The following is a 19,752-nucleotide window of genomic DNA, read 5'->3' as shown; positions in this document are numbered from 1 at the left end:
ATGAGTCCTGATGTACTTTAAGAGGTGAATTTGTGAGAAAAAGGCTGTTGTTATTTTGCCATTCCTCCGTCCTCCTACATTCCTTCCCTTCCCTTCTTTCCTTTTATTTCTTTCTACTCCCCTTCCCTTCATTCCTCTCTTTCTCCTTCCCTTCTACTCTTTCCCCCTTCCTTTCTCTCTCTTTCTCTTTCCTTCTAGTGCAGTATCTCTGGCTCTTAGAATCAAGCCTGCCCGGGGGGGGGGGGGGCGCATCTAGCAATGACTCAGATTGAGGATATTTCCTGTACCCAACCAACATTGCCCTGGTGGCCTCTGCAAGCACTGCCCTGTTCTCATGACAGGGGGGACTCCAGAGAGAGAAGGCAGGGCCCCAGGGCTGCTGTGGCTTTTTGTACTTTTCTTTGTGTGGTGACTCCCTGCTCACTAGGCAAGCACTCTACTGCAGAGCCAGCCCTGCAGCTCCCCACCCAACTCCAGGGTTGTTTTTGAGGATCACTGAGAGAGGCAAAGAGCTGCAATGGTAGTGGGGTGGACATCTCGGACTACAGGCAGCATTGGGGGTTCAGCACAGGGAGTGGGGTACCTGGTCTCAACAGAGGACTATGCTTAGCTGTGTCTGCTAAGTCTTTGTGTCTGGCACACTCCAGAGGTCTGTGTAAAATCTTTGCATTAGATGCTAAGAGCTCATCCTTGCTTAGGCAGAAGGCTGCATTAATCCCAGCGACCTGATGATCTGACCCTGGGCTCCCAGCAGCCACCTCAAATCTAGACTCATGTTCATTAGTGACAGCTTCAAGCAGAAGCAGGCAGACACCCAAAGCCTGGTCTTGCCCTCTAGGTCACGGCTTTGTCTTTTCTGAGCCTTGCTTTTCCTCACCTACAAAAGGAGAATACAGACAGCAGCTTCTTCCCCAAATAACCAAGACAATTCAAAGTCACACATAGAAAGTACATGGTGAAGAAGAGCCACAACCAGCAGCCAGTGCATCTGATTTGTTTATGAATATCTTTTGGCTTAGCTGGGTGTGGTAGCATAGTTCCGAATAATCCCCAAAGTTGAGACATAAAGGCAGAAAGATTGCTGAGAGTTCAAGGCCAGCCTGGGTTACAGAGTGAGAGCCTGTCATATGGTCAGTGAGGGATTGATCTTTGGACCACAGTGACTCTCAGCAGCCTATGCTGATTCTGTCCCTGTGGGTCCTATTATTCCACATTGCTTCTTTTCATTGAAATGCATTAGATTGGAGGGAGGCACCATGCCTCTCCTCTCTACTCACTGGACCTAGTACCATGCTCAGAAAGGGTTAGCTGAAGATCGGTTGTAAAAATGTATGAAAGAATAAAAGGGGTGTAACTATTTAAAAAATTAAATAAATATAATAAATAAAATAATAGAACAAACTAAATAATAAATAATAACTATTAGATAAAAACAACAAATAAGGTAAATAATAATTAATTAACAACCAGATTAAAAAACCCAACATATTTCTATTGTAAAAAGTGGCAACGAATTAAATCTTGATTAATGTCAGTAAGTGATACCCCCAACCCTGGTGATGCTCCTGCTTCATACATTCTCCTTCACCACATCAAAATCTCCTGCATCCTAGTATTGGCATTCCTTGTTTACCCTTCATGACCCTTCAATCATTTACCTGACCCCTGTCCAGGAGGCTTGCGGAGGAATTCACATCAGTGGTCACTGTACCTTTGGCCTCCACCCATGGGGAAGGGTCAGCATGAGTTGGAGAGGAAAGAGGTATGCTGGCTACTCCATCCCCAGCCTGACTTGCTGGTGGGGCACCTTCTGGATATTGTCCACACTCTTAATGGTCTCACTGCCTCCCTCCACCCTTCTCAGATTAGGGAAAGAACCATTTTCCTGGTGTTACTGGCCCCAGGGTACATCACTCTTCCCATGGCTCCCCTATGCCATGCCCACATCTTTGTAAATAGTCCTTTTCAAAATAACTTGCTGGCGTGTTTGCCATCTGTTCCTTGATGAGACCCTGCCTAAAGCGCGGCTTCAAGGAGCTGAGATCCTTTCAAAAGCCTTGTTTTCATGGGGGTCTGACAGACACTGGGCCATATTGTCACTCTGATATTTACCAACCCATGTGCCTTATGTAAGAGCCTCCGTTTTCCTATCTATTTTCAACAGGAGTAAAATTAGTACTCTATATTTACAGGTTATTCTGGGCACTCGAGGCACAAAGCAGAGCTCCACAAATGACAGCCATCGGCATCTTAGCATCATCCTTAGATGAGGAGAATATGTGGCGATCTTCCCACAAGCTCTGCTTTCAGCCTGGGGAGCTACATGGTTCTGGAAAAATTCTCTGGTTCCAATGCCGTACATTTCGTACCAGAGGCGACGATGACTGGTTGAGAGCTGCATATGTGCCCCACAGCAGGTCCAATCAGAGTGGAGTCGGGAGGACATGCCATAGCTTTTCTATATTGTTGACCTGTGGATATGCACAGCCTACATCTCTCTTCCGGGCTGTACAGAGGATAAAGCCAATACACAGACAGCAAGCAGCCAACCTCTGAGGAATCTACCTAGAGTTCATATCACGCTTTTGCTTCACAAGCAAATAGACCTCGTTTTATAAAGATAGGTCAGGGGCTGTAGAGGTGGCTCTATGATTAAGAGAGCATACGGCTCCTGCAGAGGACCGGAGTTCAATTCCCGGCACTAACATGGGATGGCTCCCAACTTCCTGTGACTTTAGCTCCAGGGGATCTGGGCACCCTCTTCTGGACTTCATGAGCACCTACACTCACATGTACATACTTACACACAGCCACACAAATACAGATAATGATAAAAAAGAAAGAAAGAAAGAAAAAGAAAAAGAAAAAAGAAAAAGAAAAAGAAAAAGGAAGCTTTAAAATAGCACATCAAGCTGGGCCTCCAAAGCTACCTATGAGCAAATACATAAAGCAGGTTGGGAATTTGGTGTCAGAAATGGGATGCTGACGAACTTGACCCTGAACTCTTGGGCAGGGCTTACATGAATTATACAACCACGTCGAATGATTGGGGTGAATAAGAAGCAAAGGTTTGCTTGTTCGGGGCTACTGAGTCCTGTGGTTTGAGTAACTCTGAGATATTTCTGACAGCACAGTCATTACGGATTTGTATATTTACAAGGCAATTGCTTAGCAAATGGCATTAAAGTGAGTTGAGAAGAGAAGCCTGCTCTCATGTGCGCAGAGATGTCAACAGGGCTAGCAGAAGAGTTGTCAGTCCTCCAGCCTGGCAAACTGGCCACATTTGTCATGCAAGAGCAAGTACTGTGTGCCTGATAAGGCTAGAGCACATGTCTTAGTTTGCTTTCTATTGCTGTGATAACCACCATGACCAAACCAACTGTGATGGGGTAGTGCTTAAGAGGTCTGGACCATCGTCCATCATTGAAGAAAGTCAAGGCAGGACCTTGGAGGCAGGAACTGAAACAGAAACCATGGAGGAAACTGCTTGCTGGCTTGCTCCCTATGCTTACTGGGTCGGCTTACTTATACCACCCAGAACAACCTGCTCATGGGTGGAACTGACTGCAATGAGCTGGATCCTCTCATATCAGTCATCAATTATCGATCAAGAAACTATTCCAGACTTCCCTATAGGCCAAGCTGATGGGTTTTTTTTCCTCCATTGACTTTTCCTTTTCCCAGATGACTTTGTGCCAAGTTGACAAAACCCAACCATCACAACACATAAGGAGGAAAAAAAACACATAAGAAGTTAGAATAAGTTGATGACTTTCTATAGTTTTCATTAAAAAAAAGTATGGTAAAAGAAAAAGCTGTAGTTCAAGCCAACTCATAGAGAGCACAGAAATACAAAAATAAGAAAATACAGGTTTGGTAGGAAATTGCTGACAGCGTGGCCCACAATCTGTGTTTCTTGAGATCATGATAATCTGAAACCCGGGGGGATGGAAAAGAGTGTCGCACATGAGCCAACACAAGCGTGGGAACTACTATGGGACATAAGAATGGGATCTGTAGGACACACAAGTCTCTTTGTCAACATCTTTTGCAATGGAGCACTTTTCCGGCAGTGAGGACAATTGCTTGCATTGTGAGGGTGGAGCTGGAGTCCAACCAGGAGCAAAACCAAAAGCCAAACCAAACAACAACAACAACAACCAGAAATAAAATGCCTCCTTCTCCCAAAGCAGTGACCCTATAACTCTGAGGAGGCAGAGGCTGTGAAACTGAAAGCCAAGGAAATAAGCTGAGCAAGGGAGCCTGTTTCTAGGAGACTGTGTTTAGACTAAGACTGACTCAGCAATATATTGGCTACGTTTATTGTCACATGGTATTGACTGGGAAATAACAGACTGGAAACCTAAGGCCCTTAGAGAGAATTACACTGTCAAGCCTGGCTGTCAATGGCCCTTGATGGCTGAAACCTTCAGGCACTTCCCAAGTTCCTAGCCTCCTCCTAACATGTGGCATCTGCTGGCACAGGTGGTCCTTTCTAATGTCCACTTCAGGGGGCTTCAGAGAAGACAATGGACAGGGAGGGTCCCTTGCCCGTGGAAGGCATGTACTGCCAGGTGAGTCGAGGGACATGGGACTGTGGCCACATTGTGGCTTTCCTTTATTGCAAGTCTCACATTCGTCTCCCCACTAGGCCACACTAGGCACGATGTAGCTGCACACAGCTGATCAGTTCACCAATCTCTCCTCGAGTCATCAGTGACACCTGAGTAGGAGGAAGAGAGCACACAGCACTAGAAGCTGCTAGACCGAGGGCAGCAAGCAACAACTGAGTGACATTTTATAATGTCTCCCTCAGAGTGTGAATGGTAGGACGAAAGTGTATACGGATGATGGCAGCTAAGAGGCAGTGTGTGGGGGAAGTTGTGGTTGGCTTCCAAAGGTCAGTCATGAAACCATCCATCATTCATGAGGAACCTTTTGTGAATCCCGGGAGCTGACTCCATCCCCATCTCCAGCATGGGGTATATGGATGACACTAAGCTGATGGGTGATGGTCCAGGACCCTTGCCATGAAGACGGGTTACAGAGAAATGTGGGGTCCAAGTCTGACCACTTACAGGGACTATCACAAACAGAGAATTTAGAATCAGTTCTTTTTTAAGACTTATAAATTTTATTTATGTGGTACATCTCTCTCTCTCTCTCTCTCTCTCTCTCTCTCTCTCTCTCTCTCTCTCTCTCTCTCTCTCTCTCTCTCTCTCTCTCTCTCTCTCTCTCTCTCTCTGTCTCATTGTGTGTGTGTGCTTGCATGTGCGTATGTGCGTGTGTATGCGTGTATGTGTGCACACACATGTGCAAGCAGAGGCCTGCAGAGGCCTGCAGAGGGCGTCAGATCCCTTGCCATTGGAGTTACATGCAGTTCCAAGCCACCCCCCGCCCCATGTGGGTGCTGGGAAGTGAAGTCAGGTCAGCTGGAGGAACAGCCAGTGCCCTTGACTGCTGAGTCATCTATCCAGCCCTAGTAATAGGGTTTTGTTGAAAGCTGACTATGCCCCACGGATGGTTCTAACCAATGGCTGACACTGTAACAGATATCAGAGACAGGGTTTCTGCCCTCTGGGGGTGCATAGTCTTCAAGAAAATAGAGTGAGTATACATGAGACTGGGATGGACACCAGGCTCACGAAGACACAAAGAACATGCAGATAGCAAGCCTCAGAGCCAACAGGAAATGGAGCTCAAGGCTGTCCAAGCTGCTCCGATGTCCACATTATAACTGAACCTTTTAGGCGCAAGAACCAAGAATTATTCTCTGTTTTCTCCATGTTTGAATTGAGTTTTTACACTTAGGACAAAACTATGCATGTCATGATGTCAAGATGGCCCATGACATACTTCTGTAGGGCAACAGCACCAGTAAGAACAGCGGAACACTGTATTTTCTTCGGCTCTGACACGTGCATACATTGGGGTTAGATGTTAAAAAGGGGAGAGGTGGAGCAGAAGAAATGGCTCAGTCAGTTAAGTATTCTCCATGCAAGCAAGGGGACAGGTTCTGATTCCTAGCATCTACGTACAAGTCGATTGTGATGGCACGCTTCTGTAATCCTGGCCCTAGGCTTTCCTGGGGCTCATTGGCTAGCTAGCCTAGCGGAATCGGTAAGCTCCTGCCTCAGTGAGAGAGACTGTGTCTCACAGTAAATAAAGAAGACCTGTAAAGATGGGTCAGTAGTTAAAAGTGCCTACTGCTCTTACAGAGAAGCCAAGTTCAATTCCCAGCACCCACATTGGACAGCTCACAGCTACTTGGAACTCCAGCTCCAGGAGATCTGACAGCTCTTGCCATTATGTGTACCTGCATATAATCTGTATCCCACACACACACAATTAAAAATAAGTAAGTGAATAAATAAATAGGGAAGTGATGAAGAAAAGCAAATGACATCAATCAATCTCTGGTCTCCACAGGCATGACACACATGCATGCACACACACACACACACACACACACACACACACACACACACCATACACCATGATGAACACGTGGATATATATACCTACCCCCAGCCCCCGCCAAACACACAATTTTTAAAAAAAGGAAGCTAAGATATGGAGAGAATTAACATGAAATCTTCCCAAATCCAAATCCAACTCCTTCACTTTGCTGAGGCCCAAAGGAAGAAAAGAGCCACCCACCCAAGTCACACCATCTGCTGAGCAGGGAGAGCACCCCATCCCCACACTTCACCCCCACACCCGTGCTAGGGAGCAGGTGTTTCTATCTCATTCTCTAGGCAGCGGTTTTCAGTCTGTGGCCTTCATCCTGGAGCTTGTCAACACTCAGAGATCTGTTGGAAAGAGAGTCTTGGTTCCCAACCCCAGCCAGTTGACAAGAAACCCCCAACAACACCAGCCCAGCATCCCTATTTCACAGGGCCTTCCCTCGTGGTGTCTTGGTGCATCCTGGGACTTCTGCAAACGAATGTTCTCAGATAATGGTGTCTGGGGTTGTGGTGGTCTGAATGGGAAACCTCTACCTGATCTACTACTGGTGTGCAGTTTGGAAGGGTTGTGTAACCATTAAGAGGTAGAACCCTCAAGCTGGGCCAGTCACTGATTGGCCATTCTCTCAATCTCTGCCCCATCTTTATCCATGTACTTCTTGTAGACAAGACACATTTTGGATTGAAGGCTTTATGTGTGGGCTTGTTGCCCACTTCCCTTTGCTGGGAGTCTCACCTGGCTACAGGAGGTGCCCACTTTGTGCTCCTTAACACCCCTTGCTTGGAGTCTCAGCTAGGGTCACCCCTATATACTCCCAAAAGCCCCTCACTCCCGGTCCCAGAGATGCCTCCCCACCATTTTCTGTTCTCTCTCCCAGTTCTTTTCCTCACCTGCCTCCTCCTCTCTCCACTCACCTGATCCCCACTCCGGTTATCCTCCCCACCCCATCTCTCACCCAGTCCCCTCTGTCCATCTATTTCGGTTGTCTATTGTCTGTTCTAAGTGAGACTCAAGTATCTTCCCTTGGGCTCTCCTTGGCTTCTTTGGGTCTGTGGGTTGTAGTATGGTTATCCTGTACTACATGGCTAGCATCCGCTTATGAGCACATCTAAGTGTCTTCCACCATGGGGCAGGCTCTGAGCCCCACCCCACTTCTTGTTCACTCTCTGCTTCCTAACTGAAGCTGCATGTCACCACACAACTTCTGCTGCTCTGCCTTCCCCAACACGAGGGACTGTATCCTCTCAAACTGTAAGCCACAATAAACTCTCCCTTAAGGTAAGTATTTGGATACTTCTTGTCAGGCACTTGTCCACCACAGGAGAAACATAACTAGCATGGAAGGAGGGATGGCATGCATATTTCTTTCTAATTCCCAGTTGATGGCAGTGCTGGTGATGGAAGGTTAGCATTTTGGTTAATCTCTTTCTGTGTTAAAACAGTTTTATATCTGTTCTTGTCAACCGCAGACACAACCACATAGGGTTAGTTCATGTCTTCCCCCAGGTTAAGTATACCATCATGAACAAGAGACACATTCATGCCAAATCACACCCGCAGCTATAAACATTAATTAAAATACAAACCATAAGTTTTGTAAAGCGCCCAAATCATTTAAGCTCTTATTTCTTATTTTTAAAAAAATTCTTAGGCCAGTATGATGGCTCAGCTAGTAAAGACACTTGTGGCCAAGCCCAAGTTTGATCCCTGAGACTCATGTGGTGAAGGGAACTAACCTGAGTCCTCTGACCTCCATATACATGCAAACAACACACACACACACACACATACACACACATGTGAAAATGCACACGCGCACACACAAGCACATGCGCACGCACAAACACACACGCGTGCAAACATGTACACACACATATATACACACACAAACACACACTGATTTAATTTTTAAAAATTAAATTCTTTTTTTTTAAAAATCAAAGAAAAACACACTGAACCTAGCAACTAGCTTTTATTATTTACATATTCCTCGTCATCTTTCTTTGTAAGCATCCTTTAAAACAAACAAGCAGAATTCTGAAGGAAAGATAAACCTGTTTTTGTTGTGATCCCAGGTGTGGGATGGGGAATGGTCTTGTGAGAACAGGTGAGGTTAATCCACTAAAAGGCAAACCACCTCCTGTGGGAACTTGATTGTTGCCAGCTGAAAAGATCCATGAACAGACTCTGGGAGGAGATAGATAAATGAGCGCAGAACTGGAGGCAGGGCCTTGGGAGACTTGGGGTAGTTTTGGCTGTTAATCAAGATACTCCTAGAGAGAACCACTTGAGGGAAGGCTTCGGGGCTGTAGGCTCCTGCTGAGGTTCTGGGTTCTGGTTACTCCAGGTTCCAGCAGAAGAAATCCAGCTGGGCAACATCAGGGGAGTTGTTCCTCGGAACTGATATCCTTAAGGTTTTGTTATTGTATTCTTTAATCCGCTTTTCCTATTGTTTTGATTAGTCGGGTTATAAGGGATGTACACTCGGTTAATAAGTTCGTAATAAAATATATTGGTTAAGAAAACTGAACCTACGGAATTCCAGTTGTGGGCTTTTCTTGACTAGAATAAATCTGCACTGCAGTCTTCTTAGCCCATTCTTGTTTGTCTTCATCTGTAACACCCCCATCTTTAAATGATGCAGGTAACACATCAGCTAGCCAACAAGGGAAGTCTCTCTTCAGTCCTCGCTTCAGTCCCTGGTTCTCAAGAGCAGGCTACAGCCCTCAGCTCATTTTTTTTCAAGACAGGGTTTCTCTGTGTACCTCAGCTTATTCTTTCTGCCAGAGGCAGAGCCTCTTTCTTCTCCATCTGCCCTCCTCTTCTGTCTCTTTCCTGTTGGGCAGAGACTGCATGTTGCTTGCCTCTGCTGGTTCTGGTTTCTAATTAACCTGCATTTCTAGGACAAAGATGCTTCATGTGGCTAAGCCTGTCTCTGACATCTGACTATTTAAGGAGGCTTAGCCATGGTAAATATCAACCAATGTACACTGGATTTATTTAGTAAAGAAGTGGGCGTATCAGCACAGTCAATTTTCTTTTAATAATCGACAAAATCAACACAGGAGAAAATAAATATAACAATAGTCAAAGGGCTAAAAGTGGTGATGGAAACTGAGTCACATTAAATGAAAACCAAAAAACTGTACTGACAGAGGCATTTCACACACCAGACCTCTTAGGGATGGGAAACTACTTTGTGACACTTTGTAAGAGGAGAGGAATTTCCCCACTGGGTCCTGAACAGGAAGACCTCTGAAGGCAAAGCTGTTCGGCAGTGTGTTCTTTATGTAAAGCTTTGTTTATTTTTGTCTTATGTGTATATGTGTGTATCTGTGTGTGAGTATGTACACCACAAGCATGCAGATGCCTGAGGAAGCCAGAAGAGGGCATCAGAGCCCAGGAGCTGGAATTACAGGTAGTTGTGAAACATCCAGCATGTAGAGTTACATTTAACTCCATAGACGGACTGGGAATGTGGCACCTTCTGTTTGGAACTAGTAGTCAAAGCAGGTTAGCACTATGGTTTTATGCTTCCTACTCCAAGCTTTTCTACGAATGTCCATGGACAGACATCTTTCCAGTCCTGAGTCCTGTTGGTAGCCTTCGTCTCTCAATGGCTTCAGGCAGGCAGTTCCTCTCTCAGCTGACTCTCCCAGGTTTTCAGAGGAGCAACCATCCTGAGTACCCACATCCAAACTACACACCAGGCCTTTCTGTTGATGGGTCCATTGCTGTTATTTGGCAATGAAACCCTTGCTTTCCCCTCCCCCTCACCCCCAGGCTCCTGCAAAGAGGAAGGCAATGATCTGTGACATGCCAAAGAAAACATTTATACTAGAAAAAAAACATATTAAGCGAACCCTAGGCTTGCCTCATGATGTTGTCCCAGTCCTGGAGAATGAAGCTGGCGTCCCACTCTGAGGGTCACTCCTCTTGGACCTCTTCCCTCCCCCCCCTCCAAATCTGCCTTCCCTACCTTGGTTCCACTAAGAGCAAGCCAGAACTCAACAGAGTTAGAGAGATTCATGGGTGGGTGGGTAATGAATGTGGTAGATGGAAGAGTGGGGTACGTGGATGGGGTATAAATAAAGACAGTAGATGGGAGGAACGGAGCCAATGAATGGGAAGATGGGGGCATATGGTGAAAGACTGGTGGGTAGATGGGTAGGTAGATGCCTGGGTAGATGAATGGGGTTGATAGACATATAGATGAATGAGGAAGACAGGGGAAAGAGGGGCCAGGTAGATGAATGGGTGTGGGAAGGTAATGGAGATCTATGAGGACAGCTAGGTCAAAAGACAAGGCACAGGGTGCTTCTTGATGGCAAACAACACTGAGGGGGGACGGAAGGGTTGAGGAAACAGGCTCTCTTTGATTATTTATTATTTTGCTGTCTTTTGTTGTTCTTTGTATTAGTTTTTGTTTTTTGAGACAGATTTTTTTTCCCCCTCTGTGTAACAGAGCCCTGGCTTTCCTGGACTTGATCTATAGACCAGGCTGCCCTTGAACTCACAAAGAGCTGCCTGCCCAAGTGCGGGGATTAAAGGCGTATACCACCACTCCCAGCTGCGGCCTTGTTTCTTAAGAGTGGCCATTAACTCAAGGCAATGCGAACTCCGTCCGTAACAGCTCAGGCCTGCAGGTCACAACCTGGCATTCTGGCTGCTGCACTCCAGTGAGGGCTGCACTCCAGATGAGCAGACCGATGGCCCAAAGCCACAAACCCTACCTGGGTTTCCCCCTCCATTCCCCCTCCTCCTCTTCCACGCTGCAGAGTTGCTCTTGTCCTGACTTTGACCTACTGATCTTCCATCCCTCTCCAATCTCCTCCTCAGCAGGATTTTGGTTTAAAGTCACCCCGCAATAAGCCAGCCCACAAGCTCAATGGTCTCCACACCCAGAGCAGGCGGTAAGGGTGGCATGCTGTGTCCAACAAAAAACACTTTCACCTAATATATAATTAACTATAATTGTCATTTAAAAAAGAAACTCTGTGACTTGCACGGTGGTGGCAAGTTCCTTCTAACATCTAACACAACTCAGTCCTCCCCTCTACACTCGATTAAATCACTTCCTCTGGATTCTCCTTTTCCTGGGACTATAACTCATTGTCCCTGCCAGCACTAGAAAAGGCAAGTATAATTAAAAGCACTCTAAGCACTCTGCTGGGGGCCCCTCCTGCCTGCTCCCCAGCATTCCCCCAAGGACAAGCTGAAGAGAGAGTGGGCTGCACTTCAGTTTGCCCACCCTCCACCTCTCCAAGAAAAAAAGCCAGGAAAATGAGGTCACTGTGAGGAGAGTTGGAGGCTGGGCCTGGAGCAGGACAGGGGTTGGGGGAGGTACGCACAGTTGGCTCTCTTCTCCGGAGATGACCTCATCAGGGTGAGGGGAAGTAGCCCCCGCCCCCACCAGCCCCTGTACATGTGAGACAAGCTGGCAGGATGTAAGAAATTTCCCTCAGAAATATTGATCCATAGGGGCAGGCGGGTGGCTGCCGCTCAGGAGTCGTCTCTGTCCCATCCGGAGAAGTCAGTCAGAGGCAGGCAAGGTGAGCAAGCTCCTGCTGCCACCCCAAGGTGCAGGAAGTGCTGTCACCCTTGGGAGAATCCTCCTTAGGCTCAGCTCCAGGGCTTCAAATGCACCACCCTTCCTCTATTTGCTCTGTGGCCAGCTTCACCTTCCTGGGGCCTGGGAATCTACAGAGGAAGCCTTCTGCATGGAGCAGATAGCTCAGGGAGAATCTACTCCGACAGGCTCGGGATGACCAGACCCACCATACCAGCACATGCCCTTGACCTTGGCCCTTCAGTTTTCTTACCTACTGCCAAGTATCTTTCACAGTGAATTTGTTTTTTGTTTTTTTGTTTTGTTTTGTTTTGTTTTGTTTTGTTTTGTTCTGATTTTCTAAGTCAGTGAGCATCCCAAAAAAGAAGCCTACCAAAGACCAGGAGAATTCTCAGGACAGCCCAGAGTGTGTTCGGGCTTCTGTCCCAGACAAACCTTCCATGCTCTGGCCACTGTGACCTGCACCAGTATCTGCTTGCTCTCCTCAGACTCCACCTACACTGCCCACCAAAGCTTCCTGGAAAGCCTTGTACCATCCTGATGGTGGCTCTAGAGATGGTCTCATAGTTCTAAACTGGGGATCCAGAGCATCTGGGAGGAGCCAAGGGCATCAGGTGGGCTCTCCGACTCCTTTCTAGTCTGTGGTTATCCTCAGGGACCCAGCCCTCTTGAGAATAGGTCTTTGCCTGGAGCTCCAAAACCCTAAAGTCAGGCCCTTCAAATGCCAAGAATGTGATACAAAGTTGAAGTAGCAGAGTGGTGTCCTGCCCACCCCCACAAAAGGGCAGAAGTAGGGAGACAGTAGATTACTGAGGGTAATGTCAGATTCAGGTAGACCGGGTCCAGCAGGAAGCATTACCAGAGACTCACTCAACAATTGCCACATGTGTCCTCAGGGACTACAGAGGGTGTACCTAAGAGCACACGAACTGGCTGGGTGGGTATCAGGATACAACTAAACTGCTCTCTTTCAGTTGGAGATGTAGCTCAGTTGGTAGTGTGAATGCCCAGTGCTCAGTTCTACTCCTAGCACTGCATAAACACATCATGGTAGCCCACTCCTGTGATCCCAGCACTTGGGAGGAAGAAGCAGGAGGATTAGAAGTTCAAGGTCATCCAGGGGGACATAGTGAATTTAAGACTATCTTGGCCTACAAGACCCTGATTCGACAATGACAAAACAAAACAGAATAATAAGGTCTGAGGATGTAGCTTGGTGGCAGAGGCCTGACCAAGGTAGCAAACAAAAAACAAAACAAAAAACAAAAAACAAAAAACAAACAAACAAACAAAAAAACCAAAAAACCCAAATATGCAAGTACACACACACACATACACACACACACACACTATTTGTTGGGCCTCTATGTGCTTTCTTGAGCCCATGATGCCTCCCCCGACATTCATCTGAGGCTTTATAGACACTCTGACATCAGGAAAACCCATTTTGAGCAGCCCCCAAGCCTCACACCCTGAAATCCTTGGTGTGGGAGGTGTGCACCTACAGGCAGGTAGAACAAGGGAGCTTCCTCTTTGCTTCTTAATGACAAGGACTCCATGGGTCCCACAGGGGTTGCAGGTCATGCTGAATCTGCCTCAAGGCATCTGACCAGCTGAAGTAATGTTCAGGATCTTTCAGAAACAATGCTTCAGACACAGTAAAGGGTTATTGTTGATTAAGGGGGTAGATCTCTCGGGTTCTGAGGTGGGGCCACAGTTGGGGTGATGGGCTTGAACCAAGGCTGGCACTACTGACAATCGCCCTGGAGAAAGCCTCGGAAGGTCTACAACATAGTGCCCAGATCAGGAGGATCTGGCTGGTAAGATTTAGAGGAACCCATAGACATCCTGGGGTCACAGCAAGGGCTTAATCTCCAAGAGGGTGCTAGTAAAAGAGGCTCAGGACCTGACTGTCATGGCTGGACCCAAGCTATCTTGCCCACAGGCTTACGGATGCCTCTACAGCTTGGGTAAAACCAATCCAGACTGCTGTACAGCTTTGGGCAAGTTCATTGGCCTTTCTGGAACTCTTGTTTTAAATGTGATTGATTTGTTAATGCCATGCAGGGGACTAAACCCAGATGTTTGTGCATGCTAAACAAGCACAGCCCCTCTAAGCTACAACATCCCCAGCCTTAAGTAGAGCTGTCAGTAGCATCTGATTCCTAAGAATTCTACTAGGTTAAGAGCATTGCCATTTCTAAGGAATGAAGGGAAAAGCTTGGTGCTCCAGTAGGTCTAAGTCTTAGATGCTGATGACTATGATGAGGACGGAGCTTGTTGGTGGCCATGTTGCTTCATTGTATGGAAGACATTTCCAATAGAATCCCCAAGAGTTTCATTGTTATTGTTATGCCACTGATGAATTTGGGGCAAGATTTTACTTGTCCAGTTTTCCAAAAAAGGGAAGCAATCAGCCACGAGTAATAAAGACCTGCAATAGGATGTCTTTGGATCCGCCATGACGGCTCATGGAGAGGTGGGAAGAAAAATCCTCCTACTTGACAGGATTTTGAGGCTTCCACCTGAGGTTCGTGAGGCCCCCAAGGTAGGGTTGTGAGTTTAGTTGTCAACTTGATGCAAGCTGGAATCATTTGGGAAGCAAGTCTCAGTGAGGGATTGCCGAGAACAGGTTGGCCTGTGGGCATGCCCAAGAGGGATTGTCTTCATGGTGTTAAGTGGAAGACCTGCCCATTGTGGGCAGCAACATTCCCTAGGAGGGATCCTAAGTGTATAGGAGTGGAGAGAGTGAGATGAGTGTAAGCAGGCATACATTCACTGCTTTCTGCTCTTGACTACAGATATATATGATGTGCAAAATTGCTTAAATTTCTACCACTTTGACAAAGCCCAATGATGGACTATAATCTAGAATTGTGAGCCAAATAAAAAAAAAACATTCTCCCTTGCTGTTGTTAAGGCATTTTGTCACAGCATCAAGAAATGTTCAGTCTTCTCTATTCTAGGTCCTTCTCTCTGGGGATCTAGGTGGTTGTAGCCATACCCCGTGTCCTCACAGCATAGACAAGGCACTAATCCTTAGGGCCACAGGCAACTCTGTGGCTACTTAGGGAGAAGATGGCCTTTTCTCCCTGGATTGTGGGAGGCTTTGGGCACTGTGCTGAGAACATCAGGCTCAAGGAGATCTGACACTGCTGCTGCTCCCCATCCGTGGTTGAGATCTTGGGGTGAGAGGTGAGGGGCAGCTGGAGCTACCTCACACTCCATGACTTCCAGTCAGCAAGCTGAGAGTCAGGGAGGTAACGCGTGGTTGAGAGGAGGATGGGGGAAGGCAGAGAGAGAGGCCTGGGACCTTGTGGAGTTGGGAGCTTGGTAGAGGAAGGACCGGGTGGGCTGACTTTGGAATCATCAAACTGTTGTAAAATACCAATGAATAACTCCTCTTCTGGTCTACCAAACTTTCTCACATCCTATCCTTTAATGCTCCAAAAGCCATTAGGAGGTGGGTGACATAGTTAGGAAACTGAGGCATGGAGAAATAATGTTGCCTCCTTAAACAGATCAGGTCTGAGATGAAGTTGAAAGGAGGGTGAAATCTTCAACTGAGGTTAGGCAGGCAGAGCTGGGGTGCAGAAGTGCTGCAGTTTTCTAGTACAGGAGGGAGCAGTTGCCTTGGTGGGGAGGGGTCAGCCTGTAAGTGCTCTCCTGCAGAGAGCCAGGCTGGAGGCTCCCTGAAGACTCTGTAAATCAGAGCTCCCAAGTGAAGCCCTTACCACGTTTGCAGCCCATAGCCAGATGCCACTGCTTGAGACGTTATTTGGAGTTTAGTTTATCACTCCTGCTGCTGTAAATCCTGCCTAGAGCAGATTCTAAGAGGTGGCTGTGACTCCTTGCCACTCGGAATCCTCAGCCACTGGGCTGTTTCAGACCTGATCGGCCACTCTCCCAAGGCCATGTGGAGAAGTCTGGTCTCAGCCTAATGTGGGAGATGTGAGTACCTGGGCCCTGGGGCTAATACCCAGCTAATCCTCTGATAATACCTAACTGGCTTTCTATCCTGAGGAAATGTCCAGCCTTGCAGATCAGTGAAGAAGCAAAGGTCCCTGAAGAGTATTAGGGGCTGTGTCTGTCTGTCTATCTGTCTGTCTGTCTACTCCTCCCACCACCACCATGCATGTATCCTTCCTTCCACACTTGCCCTCCTCATCCTTTCCTCTGTTGTCTGGTCCCCGTCTCTGACAACACCATTCCTCAAACTGAGCAGCATTTACCCTGCCCTTCTGACACTGCAGATTCCCAGCTCCTATCCTATAAGGCTGCCCTGGTCTTCTACACAAATCTTCATGTAGCCTCTCTACTGTCCTTCCCAATGCTGCACATGCAAGCTGCTGTGCGATGGGCCACCTTCACCCTCTCCATCCCCCAGGCCCTCCTAAGGATCCTCCAAGGACCATGGAGCAAAGTCTTGCCATATGTCCACATGACATACTCCACTCCAGACTACCAGTTACTTGAGAAGAAGAACATTGTCCCTCACCCCTGCGTTGCCCTGGTTAGCCCTGGATAGAGCACCTTGGAGGAAATTCAGTAAGCATCAAAACCCCCCTCATAGCATGGGAAGCACAGAGGTTACTAAGTAAGTCACTGTGTTGATAGGGTCACAGTCGGGCCACTTTCTGCACCCATAAGCCCCCAGTACCCGGTCCCTCAGAGGCACTGTTCTAGACACTAGGCTGAGCTACTGTCATTGCTCACCCTTTCAGAGAGCCAGCACTTTAAGTCCTATGGGCTCTTCCTGGGACTAAGCACAGAGTCTGCAAGGCTTGAGTCATTCTTCCTGGTAGGTGGGCAAGGGGTGAAGTAAACAAAGCAAAACAAAGCAACCTAAGCTATTCCGAAATAGTGGGCAGTAGCAAAAAGGAAACTGAAGACAGGGCTGGCATGAGTGCCCTTCATAGGGCAGAGCCTCTGCATTAGCAACACTGCATCAGCCAAGCTGATGATGCACCCAGGAAGATGCACCCAACCCAAGTTGGAACAGACAGGCTCTCCCACACCCAGAGCACTGGATCAGTCCCATATCTCCAAGCAGGGCTTATCACACCATGGCCTATGACCTATTAGTGGTCATGATATTGATCCGGTGGGTCATGACTAGCATGCTGAAAGAACAGGCAGTAGAGCCAGAACAAAGATGCTACGCTCATCAGGGATGCTGTTCACAGATTCTTGTTTCCATTAGCATGCCTTGGAGATTTGTTAAGCATGAGATGTATGGCCTTATGTATATTTTTTGTGCATATGTGTTCTTGAATAAGTGATGCATATGTGTATGTTGATGCCTTGCATATGGATGCACGCGCATGTGGAAATCAGAGGATTAACTTGAGTGCCATCCCTCAGGTACCGTCCTACTACCACCCCAACCTTTTTTTTTTTTTTTTTTTTGAGACAGAGTCTCTAACTGGCCTGCAAACTCTCTTCAGCTAGGCTAGGTTGGCTGGCCGGAAAGACCCAGGGATCCTCCTGTCTCTCCCTCCCCACTCTGAGATTACAAACCTGCACTATCACTTTTGGCCTTTTCCCTCTGTGGCATCTTAGGGTCAAATTCAGGTCCTCAGGTTTGCAAGGCAAGCACCTAACCAACCGAGCCATCTTCCCAGGCATTTGCAGTGGGCTCCCACTCAAATATAAAGACCACTGACTGATATTGGAGACCTATACCCTAACCAAATCTACTCTCACTCACTGATTTCATATAGTCAATATGATGCTCTATGGAGACAGTAGATTCTGTACAATAGGCCAGGTGAACAGAACAGGGGTGAGTAAAGAGTGAGGGGGGGGGAACAAGAAGGGAATAAGAAGAGGGTATTCCCAATTCCCAATTTCCACTTGTACACCTAAAGTGGAGAGGAGCTATTTTACCAGCATGCTGTGGTCCCATCCAGGACCAGAGACTTATGGGAGTCTCCTGTGCTGCCCTTGATGCCTGAAAAACTGATGGAGAAGAAGCAGGCACAAGGCCTGTGGTCCTGTCAGCATGCTCATAGTAACCAGCCAGAGAAGCCTCTGAAAAACACACAGCTCTATTTCTGTCACTGCTTGGATATAAAGGCTTCCCCAGAGAACAACTAGAAAGCTTGCATTGTATATGCCAAGGCATGCGCACGTGCGCGTGCATGCGCGCGCACACACACACACACACACACACACACACACACACACACACACACACACACACCATTAACTCCAAGAGGCCGGATGTGGGTTTGCCTCTGGCCATGTCCGTCCAGGAGCTGTAGGTGAGTTTGAGACTGGCTGTCCTATGTGTGTATCTATGTAGGTGGAAACCATAGGCACACCTCCTTAAGATCTGTTTCCACATTTCACTGAAGTGCCACCTACCCACTATCTGGCTTCTAGTCCCACCCATGTCCTCTGGAAGTTGTCTCTGAGCTGGCAGGTGGGCTCTTCTGTATAAAGACTTCCTCTCTGCATGCCTACAGACTGCCCATGGAATTATGCTAAGCTCATCTCTCTGTTTGGCTCACAACTCTCTCTGTGTCTTTCTCTGTCTATTTCCCTGTCTCTGTCTCCCTTTCTTCCTCTATGTCTCTGTTTCTATCTCTCTATCTCTCTGTCTTCCTGTCTGTCTGTCTGTCTGACTGTCTGTCTGCCTGCCCCTGTCTCTCTCAGATTCACAGGAACAGCAGTAGGGGCAGAGCTCTTGGGGTGGGGGATGGGGATAGGGGGTGGGGGTTGGAGGGTGGGGGGTGGGGGGTGGGGGTGGGGGGTTTCCTCTAGGGTATTCAGGCCGCCTGAGTCCTTGCTTTTCCTTATAGGGAGGAAGCACAGAAAGCCAGGTCGGCCAAGACTTCCTGTCAATCTACAGCCATTTATTATGATGCAGAGACCTTGTGTGGCTCCGTGGTTTAGGGATTTCCATTAGGCTGAGCACCAGAACATCACCTGTTGCTTGTTAAAGCCTCCCCCTTTGTGTCTGATCTGGTACTGAGCTGAAGCAAAGGCTGTGGTAGAAGCAGCAGAGTCCCACATGGCAGCTTCCCCCTCTGGGCACAAGGCACCTGTCATGAGCCTGGAAGCATGTCACAAGCTGCCTCATCTCTCAGAACATCAAGAAACAAGAATAGAAATCAGGGAGTGACAATCCCCACATAATCTCCAGCCTTGTCCTCAAAGCCTTCCCTGCCCTCACCATCCCTGTGGTTACCATGGACACCACCTGCCAGCTCATGTCCTCACCTGGTTACTCCAAAGACACACACCATGCACCGTGACAACATAGCAACCTCCACCATTACAGCTAGCAGAACCCTACCCTGCCACATGACAATGTAGCTGTCCTTACTATCAATGCAGTAAGAAGCTAGCCTGGCTGTCATTTCCTCCATCAGAGCAATCCAAGCCCCACCCTAACTATAACCATAGCAGCCACTTCATCATCAATATGATTAGAATACTGCCTTATACCACCAACAGGCCAGCCATTTTCACCCTCATGCAATCAGAATTCCATCCTATACTATGATAACAATGGCCATTTTCACCCTGTAGGTGGAGACCCAGCCAACAGCCTATTTCTACTGTGCAATTAGAACCTTACCATACACCGTGACAACTACAGTCATCTCCTCCATCAGCACAGTTGGCACTTTAGTCTACACCATGACCACTACAGTCATCTGCTCCATCAGTGCAATACAAACCACACTAGGCCATGACTGCAACAG

The 19,752-nt window shown here is 47.6% G+C and overlaps 1 protein-coding gene across 1 annotated transcript in view; it reads right to left on the bottom strand.

Annotated features, from left to right (window-relative positions):
• Positions 1-19,752, bottom strand: part of LRFN2 (leucine rich repeat and fibronectin type III domain containing 2) — a 168,331-nt gene that overhangs the window by 127,438 nt on the left and 21,141 nt on the right. The window lies entirely within an intron of this gene.

Source organism: Acomys minous, assembly GCF_964271855.1.
Source record: "Acomys minous genome assembly, chromosome: 13".
NCBI lineage: Eukaryota > Metazoa > Chordata > Mammalia > Rodentia > Muridae > Acomys > Acomys minous.
The sequence above is the reverse complement of the archived record's forward strand: the minus strand, read 5'-3'. Positions and strand labels throughout refer to the sequence as shown.